We start from the raw sequence: 15,236 nt of genomic DNA on the forward strand, positions 1-15,236 counted from the left end.
ATCAACTGTCTGTCTGTCTGCTGACACCACAACTGTCTGTCTTTCTGCCGACACCACAACTGTCTGTCTTTCTGCCGACACCACAACTGTCTGTCTTTCTGCCGACACCACAACTGTCTGTCTTTCTGCCGACACCACAACTGTCTGTCTTTCTGCCGACACCACAACTGTCTGTCTTTCTGCCGACACCACAACTGTCTGTCTTTCTGCCGACACCACAACTGTCTGTCTTTCTGCCGACACCACAACTGTCTGTCTTTCTGCCGACACCACAACTGTCTGTCTTTCTGCCGACACCACAACTGTCTGTCTGCCGACACCACAACTGTCTGTCTGCCGACACCACAAATGTCTGTCTTTCTGCCGACACCACAACTGTCTGTCTGTCTGCCGACACCACAACTGTCTGTCTGTCTGCCGACACCACAAATGTCTGTCTTTCTGCCGACACCACAACTGTCTGTCTGCCGACACCACAACTGTCTATTCGCCGACACCACAACTGTCTGTCTGCCGACACCACAACTGTCTGTCTGCCAACACCACAACTGTCTGTCTGTCTGCCGACACCACAACTGTCTGTCTGTCTGCCGACACCACAACTGTCTGTCTGTCTGCCGACACCACAACTGTCTGTCTGTCTGCCGACACCACAACTGTCTGTCTGTCTGCCGACACCACAACTGTCTGTCTGTCTGCCGACACCACAACTGTCTGTCTGTCACCACAACTGTCTGTCTGCCGACACCACAACTGTCTGTCTGCCGACACCACAGCTGTCTGTCTGCCGACACCACAGCTGTCTGTCTGTCTGCCGACACCACAGCTGTCTGTCTGTCTGCCGACACCACAACTGTCTGTCTTTCTGACGACACCACAACTGTCTGTCTGTCTGCCGACACCACAACTGACTGTCTGCCGACACCACAACTGTCTGTATGTCTGCCGACACCACAACTGTCTGTCTGCCGACACCACATCTGTCTGTCTGCCGACACAACATCTGTCTGTCTGCCGACACCACAACTGTCTGTCTGCCGACACCACAACTGTCTGTCTGCCGACACCACAACTGTCTGTCTGCCGACACCACAACTGTCTGTCTGCCGACACCACAACTGTCTGTCTGCCGACACCACAACTGTCTGTCTGTCTGCCGACACCACAACTGTCTGTCTTTCTGACACCACAACTGTCTGTCTGTCTGCCGACACCACAACTGTCTGTCTGTCTGCCAACACCACAACTGTCTGTCTGTCACCACAACTGTCTTTCTGCCGACACCACAACTGTCTGTCTGTCTGCCGACACCACAACTGTCTGTCTGTCTGCCGACACCACAACTGTCTGTCTGTCTGCCGACACCACAACTGTCTGTCTGTCTGCCGACACCACAACTGTCTGTCTGTCTGCCGACACCACAGCTGTCTGTTTGTCTGCCGACACCACAGCTGTCTGTCTGTCTGCCGACACCACAGCTGTCTGTCTGTCTGCCGACACCACAGCTGTCTGTCTGTCTGCCGACACCACAACTGTCTGTCTGTCTGCCGACACCACAACTGTCTGTCTGTCTGCCGACACCACAACTGTCTGTCTGTCTGCCGACACCACAACTGTCTGTCTGCCGACACCACAACTGTCTATCTGCCGACACCACAACTGTCTGTCTTTCTCCTGACACCACAACTGTCTGTCTGTCTGCCGACACCACAACTGTCTGTCTGTCTGCCGACACCACAACTGCCTGTCTGTCTGCCGACACCACAACTGTCTGTCTGTCTGCCGACACCACAACTGTCTGTCTGCCGACACCACAACTGTCTTTCTGCCGACACCACAACTGTCTGTCTGTCTGCCGACACCACAACTGTCTGTCTGCCGAAACCACAACTGTCTTTCTGCCGACACCACAACTGTCTTTCTGCCGACACCACAACTGTCTGTCTGTCTGCCAACACCACAACTGTCTGTCTGTCTGCCGACACCACAACTGTCTGTCTGCCGACATCACAACTGTCTGTCTGTAAACACCACAACTGTCTGTCTGTCAACACCACAACTGTCTGTCTGCTGACACCACAACTGTCTGTCTGCCGACACCACAACTGTCTTTCTGCCGACACCACAACTGTCTGTCTGTCTGCCGACACCACAACTGTCTGTCTGCCGAAACCACAACTGTCTTTCTGCCGACACCACAACTGTCTTTCTGCCGACACCACAACTGTCTGTCTGTCTGCCAACACCACAACTGTCTGTCTGTCTGCCGACACCACAACTGTCTGTCTGCCGACATCACAACTGTCTGTCTGTAAACACCACAACTGTCTGTCTGTCAACACCACAACTGTCTGTCTGCTGACACCACAACTGTCTGTCTGTCTGCCGACATCACAACTGTCTTTCTGCCGACACCACAACTGTCTGTCTGCCGACACCACAACTGTCTGTCTGTCGACACCACAACTGTCTGTCTGCCGACACCACAACTGTCTGTCTGCCGACACCACAACTGTCTGTCTGTCTGCCGACACTACTACTGTCTGTCTGTCTGCCGACACCACAACTGTCTGTCTGTCTGCCGACACCACAACTGTCTGTCTGCCGACACCACAACTGTCTGTCTGTCTGTCTGTCTGCCGACACCACAACTGTCTGTCTGTCTGTCTGCCGACACCACAACTGTCTGTCTGTCTGTCTGCCGACACCACAACTGTCTGTCTGTCTGCCAACACCACAACTGTCTGTCTGTCTGCCGACACCACAACTGTCTGTCTGTCTGCCGACACCACAACTGTCTGTCTGTCTGCTGACACTACTACTGTCTGTCTGTCTGCCGACACCACTACTGTCTGTCTGTCTGCCGACACCACTACTGTCTGTCTGTCTGCCGACACCACAACTGTCTGTCTTTCTGCCGAAACCACAACTGTCTGTCTTTCTGCCGACACCACAACTGTCTGTCTTTCTGCCGACACCACAACTGTCTGTCTTTCTGCCGACACCACAACTGTCTGTCTGCCGACACCACAACTGTCTGTCTTTCTGCCGACACCACAACTGTCTGTCTGTCTGCCGACACCACAACTGTCTGTCTTTCTGCCGACACCACAGCTGTCTGTCTTACTGCCGACACCACAGCTGTCTGTCTTACTGCCGACACCACAACTGTCTGTCTTTCTGCCGACACCACAACTGTCTGTCTTTCTGCCGACACCACAACTGTCTGTCTTTCTGCCAGACACCACAACTGTCTGTCTTTCTGCCCACACCACAACTGTCTGTCTTTCTGCCGACACCACAACTGTCTGTCTTTCTGTTGACACCACAACTGTCTGTCTGTCTGCCGACACCACAACTGTCTGTCTGTCTGCTGACACCACAACTGTCTGTCTTTCTGCCAGACACCACAACTGTCTGTCTTTCTGCCCACACCACAACTGTCTGTCTGTCTGCCAACACCACAACTGTCTGTCTGTCTGCCGACACCACAACTGTCTGTCTGTCTGCCGACACCACAACTGTCTGTCTGTCTGCCGACACTACTACTGTCTGTCTGTCTGCCGACACCACTACTGTCTGTCTGTCTGCCGACACCACTACTGTCTGTCTGTCTGCCGACACCACAACTGTCTGTCTTTCTGCCGAAACCACAACTGTCTGTCTTTCTGCCGACACCACAACTGTCTGTCTTTCTGCCGACACCACAACTGTCTGTCTTTCTGCCGACACCACAACTGTCTGTCTGCCGACACCACAACTGTCTGTCTTTCTGCCGACACCACAACTGTCTGTCTGTCTGCCGACACCACAACTGTCTGTCTTTCTGCCGACACCACAGCTGTCTGTCTTACTGCCGACACCACAGCTGTCTGTCTTACTGCCGACACCACAACTGTCTGTCTTTCTGCCGACACCACAACTGTCTGTCTTTCTGCCAGACACCACAACTGTCTGTCTTTCTGCCAGACACCACAACTGTCTGTCTTTCTGCCCACACCACAACTGTCTGTCTTTCTGCCGACACCACAACTGTCTGTCTTTCTGTTGACACCACAACTGTCTGTCTGCCGACACCACAACTGTCTGCCTGCCGACACCACAACTGTCTGTCTGCCGACACCACAACTGTCTGTCTGCCGACACCACAACTTTCTGTCTCTCTGCCGACACCACAACTGTCTTTCTGCCGACACCACAACTGTCTGTCTGTCTGCTGACCCCACAACTGTCTGTCTGTCTGCCGACCCCACAACTGTCTGTCTGTCTGCCGACCAATCTGCCGACCAAACAACTGTCTGTCTGTCTGCCGACACCACAACTGTCTGTCTGTCTGCCGACACCACAACTGTCTGTCTGTCTGCCGACACCACAACTGTCTGTCTTTCTGCCGACACCACAACTGTCTGTCTTTCTGCCGACACCACAACTGTCTGTCTTTCTGCCGACACCACAACTGTCTGTCTTTCTGCCGACACCACAACTGTCTGTTTTTCTGCCGACACCACAACTGTCTGTCTGCCGACACCACAACTGTCTGTCTGTCTGCCGACACCACAACTGTCTGTCTTTCTGACACCACAACTGTCTGTCTGTCTGCCGACACCACAACTGTCTGTCTGTCTTCCAACACCACAACTGTCTGTCTGTCACCACAACTGTCTTTCTGCCGACACCACAACTGTCTGTCTGTCTGCCGACACCACAACTGTCTGTCTGTCTGCCGACACCACAGCTGTCTGTCTGTCTGCCGACACCACAGCTGTCTGTCTGTCTGCCGACACCACATCTGTCTGTCTGTCTGCCGACACCACAGCTGTCTGTCTGCCGACACCACAGCTGTCTGTCTGTCTGCCGACACCACAACTGTCTGTCTGTCTGCCGACACCACAACTGTCTGTCTGTCTGCCGACACCACAACTGTCTGTCTGTCTGCCGACACCACAACTGTCTGTCTGTCTGCCGACACCACAACTGTCTGTCTGTCTGCCGACACCACAACTGTCTGTCTGCCGACACCACAACTGTCTGTCTGCCGACACCACAACTGTCTGTCTTTCTCCTGACACCACAACTGTCTGTCTGTCTGCCGACACCACAACTGTCTGTCTGTCTGCCGACACCACAACTGCCTGTCTGTCTGTCGACACCACAACTGTCTGTCTGTCTGCCGACACCACAACTGTCTGTCTGCCGACACCACAACTGTCTGTCTGCCGACACCACAACTGTCTTTCTGCCGACACCACAACTGTCTGTCTGTCTGCCGACACCACAACTGTCTGTCTGTCTGCCGAAACCACAACTGTCTTTCTGCCGACACCACAACTGTCTTTCTGCCGACACCACAACTGTCTGTCTGTCTGCCGACACCACAACTGTCTGTCTGCCGACATCACAACTGTCTGTCTGTAAACACCACAACTGTCTGTCTGTCAACACCACAACTGTCTGTCTGCTGACACCACAACTGTCTGTCTGTCTGCCGACATCACAACTGTCTTTCTGCCGACACCACAACTGTCTTTCTGCCGACACCACAACTGTCTGTCTGTCTGTCGACACCACAACTGTCTGTCTGCCGACACCACAACTGTCTGTCTGTCTGCCGACACCACAACTGCCTGTCTGTCTGCCGACACCACAACTGTCTGTCTGTCTGCCGACACCACAACTGTCTGTCTGTCTGCCGACACTACTACTGTCTGTCTGTCTGCCGACACCACAACTGTCTGTCTGTCTGCCGACACCACAACTGTCTGTCTGCCGACACCACAACTGTCTGTCTGTCTGTCTGCCGACACCACAACTGTCTGTCTGTCTGCTGACACCACAACTGTCTGTCTGTCTGCCGACACTACAACTGTCTGTCTGTCTGCCGACACCACAACTGTCTGTCTGTCTGCCGACACTACTACTGTCTGTCTGTCTGCCGACACCACTACTGTCTGTCTGTCTGCCGACACCACTACTGTCTGTCTGTCTGCCGACACCACAACTGTCTGTCTTTCTGCCGACACCACAACTGTCTGTCTTTCTGCCGACACCACAACTGTCTGTCTTTCTGCCGACACCACAACTGTCTGTCTTTCTGCCGACACCACAACTGTCTGTCTGCCGACACCACAACTGTCTGTCTTTCTGCCGACACCACAACTGTCTGTCTGTCTGCCGACACCACAACTGTCTGTCTTTCTGCCGACACCACAGCTGTCTGTCTTACTGCCGACACCACAGCTGTCTGTCTTACTGCCGACACCACAACTGTCTGTCTTTCTGCCGACACCACAACTGTCTGTCTTTCTGCCGACACCACAACTGTCTGTCTTTCTGCCAACACCACAACTGTCTGTCTTTCTGCCTACACCACAACTGTCTGTCTTTCTGCTGACACCACAACTGTCTGTCTGTCTGCCGACATCACAACTGTCTTTCTGCCGACACCACAACTGTCTGTCTGTCTGCCGACATCACAACTGTCTTTCTGCCGACACCACAACTGTCTGTCTGTCTGTCGACACCACAACTGTCTGTCTGCCGACACCACAACTGTCTGTCTGTCTGCCGACACCACAACTGTCTGTCTGTCTGCCGACACTACTACTGTCTGTCTGTCTGCCGACACCACAACTGTCTGTCTGTCTGCCGACACCACAACTGTCTGTCTGCCAACACCACAACTGTCTGTCTGTCTGCCGACACCACAACTGTCTGTCTGTCTGCCGACACCACAACTGTCTGTCTGTCTGCCGACACCACAACTGTCTGTCTGTCTGCTGACACTACTACTGTCTGTCTGTCTGCCGACACCACTACTGTCTGTCTGTCTGCCGACACCACTACTGTCTGTCTGTCTGCCGACACCACAACTGTCTGTCTTTCTGCCGACACCACAACTGTCTGTCTTTCTGCCGACACCACAACTGTCTGTCTTTCTGCCGACACCACAACTGTCTGTCTTTCTGCCGACACCACAACTGTCTGTCTGCCGACACCACAACTGTCTGTCTTTCTGCCGACACCACAACTGTCTGTCTGTCTGCCGACACCACAACTGTCTGTCTTTCTGCCGACACCACAGCTGTCTGTCTTACTGCCGACACCACAACTGTCTGTCTTACTGCCGACACCACAACTGTCTGTCTTTCTGCCGACACCACAACTGTCTGTCTTTCTGCCGACACCACAACTGTCTGTCTTTCTGCCGACACCACAACTGTCTGTCTTTCTGCCCACACCACAACTGTCTGTCTTTCTGCCGACACCACAACTGTCTGTCTTTCTGTTGACACCACAACTGTCTGTCTGCCGACACCACAACTGTCTGCCTGCCGACACCACAACTGTCTGCCTGCCGACAACACAACTGTCTGTCTGCCGACACCACAACTGTCTGTCTGCCGACACCACAACTTTCTGTCTCTCTGCCGACACCACAACTGTCTTTCTGCCGACACCACAACTGTCTGTCTGTCTGCTGACCCCACAACTGTCTGTCTGTCTGCCGACCCCACAACTGTCTGTCTGTCTGCTGACACTACTACTGTCTGTCTGTCTGCCGACACCACTACTGTCTGTCTGTCTGCCGACACCACTACTGTCTGTCTGTCTGCCGACACCACAACTGTCTGTCTTTCTGCCGACACCACAACTGTCTGTCTTTCTGCCGACACTACTACTGTCTGTCTGTCTGCCGACACCACAACTGTCTGTCTGTCTGCCGACACCACAACTGTCTGTCTGCCGACACCACAACTGTCTGTCTGTCTGCCGACACCACAACTGTCTGTCTGTCTGCTGACACCACAACTGTCTGTCTGTCTGCCGACACTACAACTGTCTGTCTGTCTGCCGACACCACAACTGTCTGTCTGTCTGCCGACACTACTACTGTCTGTCTGTCTGCCGACACCACTACTGTCTGTCTGTCTGCCGACACCACTACTGTCTGTCTGTCTGCCGACACCACAACTGTCTGTCTTTCTGCCGACACCACAACTGTCTGTCTTTCTGCCGACACCACAACTGTCTGTCTTTCTGCCGACACCACAACTGTCTGTCTTTCTGCCGACACCACAACTGTCTGTCTGCCGACACCACAACTGTCTGTCTTTCTGCCGACACCACAACTGTCTGTCTGTCTGCCGACACCACAACTGTCTGTCTTTCTGCCGACACCACAGCTGTCTGTCTTACTGCCGACACCACAGCTGTCTGTCTTACTGCCGACACCACAACTGTCTGTCTTTCTGCCGACACCACAACTGTCTGTCTTTCTGCCGACACCACAACTGTCTGTCTTTCTGCCAACACCACAACTGTCTGTCTTTCTGCCTACACCACAACTGTCTGTCTTTCTGCTGACACCACAACTGTCTGTCTGTCTGCCGACATCACAACTGTCTTTCTGCCGACACCACAACTGTCTGTCTGTCTGCCGACATCACAACTGTCTTTCTGCCGACACCACAACTGTCTGTCTGTCTGTCGACACCACAACTGTCTGTCTGCCGACACCACAACTGTCTGTCTGTCTGCCGACACCACAACTGTCTGTCTGCCGACACCACAACTGTCTGTCTGTCTGCCGACACTACTACTGTCTGTCTGTCTGCCGACACCACAACTGTCTGTCTGTCTGCCGACACCACAACTGTCTGTCTGCCGACACCACAACTGTCTGTCTGTCTGCCGACACCACAACTGTCTGTCTGTCTGCCGACACCACAACTGTCTGTCTGCCGACACCACAACTGTCTGTCTGTCTGCTGACACTACTACTGTCTGTCTGTCTGCCGACACCACTACTGTCTGTCTGTCTGCCGACACCACTACTGTCTGTCTGTCTGCCGACACCACAACTGTCTGTCTTTCTGCCGACACCACAACTGTCTGTCTGCCGACACCACAACTGTCTGTCTTTCTGCCGACACCACAACTGTCTGTCTGTCTGCCGACACCACAACTGTCTGTCTTTCTGCCGACACCACAGCTGTCTGTCTTACTGCCGACACCACAGCTGTCTGTCTTACTGCCGACACCACAACTGTCTGTCTTTCTGCCGACACCACAACTGTCTGTCTTTCTGCCGACACCACAACTGTCTGTCTTTCTGCCGACACCACAACTGTCTGTCTTTCTGCCCACACCACAACTGTCTGTCTTTCTGCCGACACCACAACTGTCTGTCTTTCTGTTGACACCACAACTGTCTGTCTGCCGACACCACAACTGTCTGCCTGCCGACACCACAACTGTCTGCCTGCCGACAACACAACTGTCTGTCTGCCGACACCACAACTGTCTGTCTGCCGACACCACAACTTTCTGTCTCTCTGCCGACACCACAACTGTCTTTCTGCCGACACCACAACTGTCTGTCTGTCTGCTGACCCCACAACTGTCTGTCTGTCTGCCGACCCCACAACTGTCTGTCTGTCTGCTGACCAATCTGCCGACCAAACAACTGTCTGTCTGTCTGCCGACACCACAACTGTCTGTCTGTCTGCCGACACCACAACTGTCTGTCTTTCTGCCGACACCACAACTGTCTGTCTTTCTGCCGACACCACAACTGTCTGTCTTTCTGCCGACACCACAACTGTCTGTCTTTCTGCCGACACCACAACTGTCTGTCTTTCTGCCGACACCACAACTGTCTGTCTGTCTGTCGACACCACAACTGTCTGTCTGCCGACACCACAAGTGTCTGTCTGTCTGCCGACACCACAACTGTCTGTCTGCCGACACCACAACTGTCTGTCTGTCTGCCGACACTACTACTGTCTGTCTGTCTGCCGACACCACAACTGTCTGTCTGTCTGCCGACACCACAACTGTCTGTCTGCCGACACCACAACTATCTGTCTGTCTGCCGACACCACAACTGTCTGTCTGTCTGCCGACACCACAACTGTCTGTCTGTCTGCCGACACCACAACTGTCTGTCTGTCTGCTGACACTACTACTGTCTGTCTGTCTGCCGACACCACTACTGTCTGTCTGTCTGCCGACACCACTACTGTCTGTCTGTCTGCCGACACCACAACTGTCTGTCTTTCTGCCGACACCACAACTGTCTGTCTTTCTGCCGACACCACAACTGTCTGTCTTTCTGCCGACACCACAACTGTCTGTCTTTCTGCCGACACCACAACTGTCTGTCTGCCGACACCACAACTGTCTGTCTTTCTGCCGACACCACAACTGTCTGTCTGTCTGCCGACACCACAGCTGTCTGTCTTTCTGCCGACACCACAGCTGTCTGTCTTACTGCCGACACCACAGCTGTCTGTCTTACTGCCGACACCACAACTGTCTGTCTTTCTGCCGACACCACAACTGTCTGTCTTTCTGCCGACACCACAACTGTCTGTCTTTCTGCCGACACCACAACTGTCTGTCTTTCTGCCCACACCACAACTGTCTGTCTTTCTGCTGACACCACAACTGTCTGTCTGCCGACACCACAACTGTCTGTCTGCCGACACCACAACTGTCTGCCTGCCGACACCACAACTGTCTGCATGCCGACAACACAACTGTCTGTCTGCCGACACCACAACTGTCTGTCTGCCGACACCACAACTTTCTGTCTCTCTGCCGACACCACAACTGTCTTTCTGCTGACACCACAACTGTCTGTCTGTCTGCTGACCCCACAACTGTCTGTCTGTCTGCCGACCCCACAACTGTCTGTCTGTCTGCCGACCAATCTGCCGACCAAACAACTGTCTGTCTGTCTGCCGACACCACAACTGTCTGTCTGTCTGCCGACACCACAACTGTCTGTCTTTCTGCCGACACCACAACTGTCTGTCTTTCTGCCGACACCACAACTGTCTGTCTTTCTGCCGACACCACAACTGTCTGTCTTTCTGCCGACACCACAACTGTCTGTCTTTCTGCCGACACCACAACTGTCTGTCTGCCGACACCACAACTGTCTGTCTGTCTGCCAACACCACAACTGTCTGTCTGTCACCACAACTGTCTGTCTGTCTGCCGACACCACAACTGTCTGTCTGTCTGCCGACACCACAACTGTCTGTCTGTCTGCCGACACCACAACTGTCTGTCTGTCTGCCGACACCACAACTGTCTGTCTTTCTGCCCACACCACAACTGTCTGTCTTTCTGCCGACACCACAACTGTCTGTCTTACTGCCGACACCACAACTGTCTGTCTTTCTGCCGACACCACAACTGTCTGTCTTTCTGCCGACACCACAACTGTCTGTCTTTCTGCCGACACCACAACTGTCTGTCTTTCTGCCCACACCACAACTGTCTGTCTTTCTGCCGACACCACAACTGTCTGTCTTTCTGCCGACACCACAACTGTCTGTCTGCCGACACCACAACTGTCTGCCTGCCGACACCACAACTGTCTGCCTGCCGACAACACAACTGTCTGTCTGCCGACACCACAACTGTCTGTCTGCCGACACCACAACTTTCTGTCTCTCTGCCGACACCACAACTGTCTTTCTGCCGACACCACAACTGTCTGTCTGTCTGCTGACCCCACAACTGTCTGTCTGTCTGCCGACCCCACAACTGTCTGTCTGTCTGCCGACCAATCTGCCGACCAAACAACTGTCTGTCTGTCTGCCGACACCACAACTGTCTGTCTGTCTGCCGACACCACAACTGTCTGTCTTTCTGCCGACACCACAACTGTCTGTCTTTCTGCCGACACCACAACTGTCTGTCTTTCTGCCGACACCACAACTGTCTGTCTTTCTGCCGACACCACAACTGTCTGTCTTTCTGCCGACACCACAACTGTCTGTCTGCCGACACCACAACTGTCTGTCTGTCTGCCGACACCACAACTGTCTGTCTGTCTGCCGACACCACAACTGTCTGTCTTTCTGACACCACAACTGTCTGTCTGTCTGCCGACACCACAACTGTCTGTCTGTCTGCCAACACCACAACTGTCTGTCTGTCACCACAACTGTCTGTCTGTCTGCCGACACCACAACTGTCTGTCTGTCTGCCGACACCACAACTGTCTGTCTGTCTGCCGACACCACAACTGTCTGTCTGTCTGCCGACACCACAGCTGTCTGTCTGTCTGCCGACACCACAGCTGTCTGTTTGTCTGCCGACACCACAGCTGTCTGTCTGTCTGCCGACACCACATCTGTCTGTCTGTCTGCCGACACCACAACTGTCTGTCTGTCTGCCGACACCACAACTGTCTGTCTGTCTGCCGACACCACAACTGTCTGTCTGTCTGCCGACACCACAACTGTCTGTCTGTCTGCCGACACCACAACTGTCTGTCTGTCTGCCGACACCACAACTGTCTGTCTGTCTGCCGACACCACAACTGTCTGTCTGCCGACACCACAACTGTCTGTCTGCCGACACCACAACTGTCTGTCTTTCTCCTGACACCACAACTGTCTGTCTGTCTGCCGACACCACAACTGTCTGTCTGTCTGCCGACACCACAACTGCCTGTCTGTCTGCCGACACCACAACTGTCTGTCTGTCTGCCGACACCACAACTGTCTGTCTGCCGACACCACAACTGTCTGTCTGCCGACACCACAACTGTCTTTCTGCCGACACCACAACTGTCTGTCTGTCTGCCAACACCACAACTGTCTGTCTGTCTGCCGAAACCACAACTGTCTTTCTGCCGACACCACAACTGTCTTTCTGCCGACACCACAACTGTCTGTCTGTCGGCCGACACCACAACTGTCTGTCTGTCTGCCGACACCACAACTGTCTGTCTGCCGACATCACAACTGTCTGTCTGTAAACACCACAACTGTCTGTCTGTCAACACCACAACTGTCTGTCTGCTGACACCACAACTGTCTGTCTGTCTGCCGACATCACAACTGTCTTTCTGCCGACACCACAACTGTCTTTCTGCCGACACCACAACTGTCTGTCTGTCTGTCGACACCACAACTGTCTGTCTGCCGACACCACAACTGTCTGTCTGTCTGCCGACACCACAACTGTCTGTCTGCCGACACCACAACTGTCTGTCTGTCTGCCGACACTACTACTGTCTGTCTGTCTGCCGACACCACAACTGTCTGTCTGTCTGCCAACACCACAACTGTCTGTCTGCCGACACCACAACTGTCTGTCTGTCTGTCTTCCGACACCACAACTGTCTGTCTGTCTGCCGACACCACAACTGTCTGTCTGTCTGCCGACACTACAACTGTCTGTCTGTCTGCCGACACCACAACTGTCTGTCTGTCTGCCGACACCACAACTGTCTGTCTTTCTGCCAGACACCACAACTGTCTGTCTGCCGACACCACAACTGTCTGTCTGCCGACACCACAACTGTCTGTCTTTCTGACGACACCACAACTGTCTGTCTTTCTGCCGACACCACAGCTGTCTGTCTGTCGACACCACAGCTGTCTGTCTGCCGACACCACAGCTGTCTGTCTGCCGACACCACAGCTGTCTGTCTGCCGACACCACAGCTGTCTGTCTGCTGACACCACAGCTGTCTGTCTGCCGACACCACAGCTGTATGTCAACACCACAGCTGTCTGTCTGCCAACACCACAGCTGTCTGTCTGTCTGCCGACACCACAACTGTCTGTCTGTCTGCCGACACCACAACTGTCTGTCTGTCGACACCACAACTGTCTGTCTGTCGACACCACAACTGTCTGTCTGTCTGCCGACACCACAACTGTCTGTCTGCCGACACCACAACTGACTGTCTGTCTGCCGACACCACAACTGACTGTCTGTCTGCCGACACCACAACTGACTGTCTGTCTGCCGACACCACAACTGTCTGTCTGTCTGCCGACACCACAACTGTCTGTCTGTCTGCCGACACCACAACTGTCTGTCTGTCTGCCGACACCACAACTGTCTGTCTGTCTGCCGACACCACAACTGTCTGTCTGTCTGCCGACACCACAACTGTCTGTCTGTCTGCCGACACCACAACTGTCTGTCTGTCTGCCGACACCACAACTGTCTTTCTGCTGACACCACAACTGTCTGTCTTTCTGCCAACACCACAACTCTCTGTCTTTCTGCCGACACCACAACTGTCTGTCTGCCAACACCACAACTGTCTGTCTGCCGACACAACTGTCTGTCTTTCTGCCAGACACCACAACTGTCTGTCTGTCTGCCGACACCACAACTGTCTGTCTGTCTGCCGACACCACAACTGTCTGTCTGTCTGCCGACACCACAACTGTCTTTCTGCTGACACCACAACTGTCTGTCTTTCTGCCAACACCACAACTCTCTGTCTTTCTGCCGACACCACAACTGTCTGTCTGCCGACACCACAACTGTCTGTCTTTCAGCCGACACCACAACTCTCTGTCTTTCTGCCGACACCACAACTCTCTGTCTTTCTGCCGACACCGTCTGTCTGCCGACACCACAACTGTCTGTCTGCCGACACCACAACTGTCTGTCTGCCAACACCACAACTGTCTGTCTGCCGACACCACAACTGTCTGTCTTTCTGCCAGACACCACAACTGTCTGTCTGCCGACACCACAACTGTCTGTCTTTCTGCCAGACACCACAACTGTCTGTCTGCCGACACCACAACTGTCTGTCTGCCGACACCACAACTGTCTGTCTGCCGACACCACAACTGTCTGTCTGACGACACCACAACTGTCTGTCTTTCTGCCGACACCACAACTGTCTGTCTTTCTGCCGACACCACAACTGTCTGTCTGCCGACACCACAGCTGTCTGTCTGTCTGCCGACACCACAACTGTCTGTCTGTCTGCCGACACCACAACTGTCTGTCTGTCGACACCACAACTGTCTGTCTGTCGACACCACAACTGTCTGTCTGTCTGCCGACACCACAACTGTCTGTCTGCCGACACCACAACTGACTGTCTGCCGACACCACAACTGACTGTCTGTCTGCCGACACCACAACTGACTGTCTGTCTGCCGACACCACAACTGACTGTCTGTCTGCCGACACCACAACTGACTGTCTGTCTGCCGACACCACAACTGACTGTCTATCTGCCGACACCACAACTGACTGTCTGTCTGCCGACACCACAACTGTCTGTCTGTCTGCCGACACCACAACTGTCTGTCTGTCTGCCGACACCACAACTGTCTGTCTGTCTGCCGACACCACAACTGTCTTTCTGCCGACACCACAACTGTCTGTCTTTCTGCCAACACCACAACTCTCTGTCTTTCTGCCGACACCACAACTGTCTGTCTGCCGACACC

General features: G+C 53.8%; 1 protein-coding gene across 1 annotated transcript in view; it reads right to left on the minus strand.

The window, feature by feature from the left end:
* The window catches only part of LOC128662504 (hematopoietic lineage cell-specific protein-like), a 783,082-nt gene that overhangs the window by 497,996 nt on the left and 269,850 nt on the right, over positions 1–15,236 (minus strand).

The sequence above is a fragment of the Bombina bombina genome, chromosome 6 (genome assembly GCF_027579735.1).
Source record: "Bombina bombina isolate aBomBom1 chromosome 6, aBomBom1.pri, whole genome shotgun sequence".
In the NCBI taxonomy this organism is placed as follows: domain Eukaryota; kingdom Metazoa; phylum Chordata; class Amphibia; order Anura; family Bombinatoridae; genus Bombina; species Bombina bombina.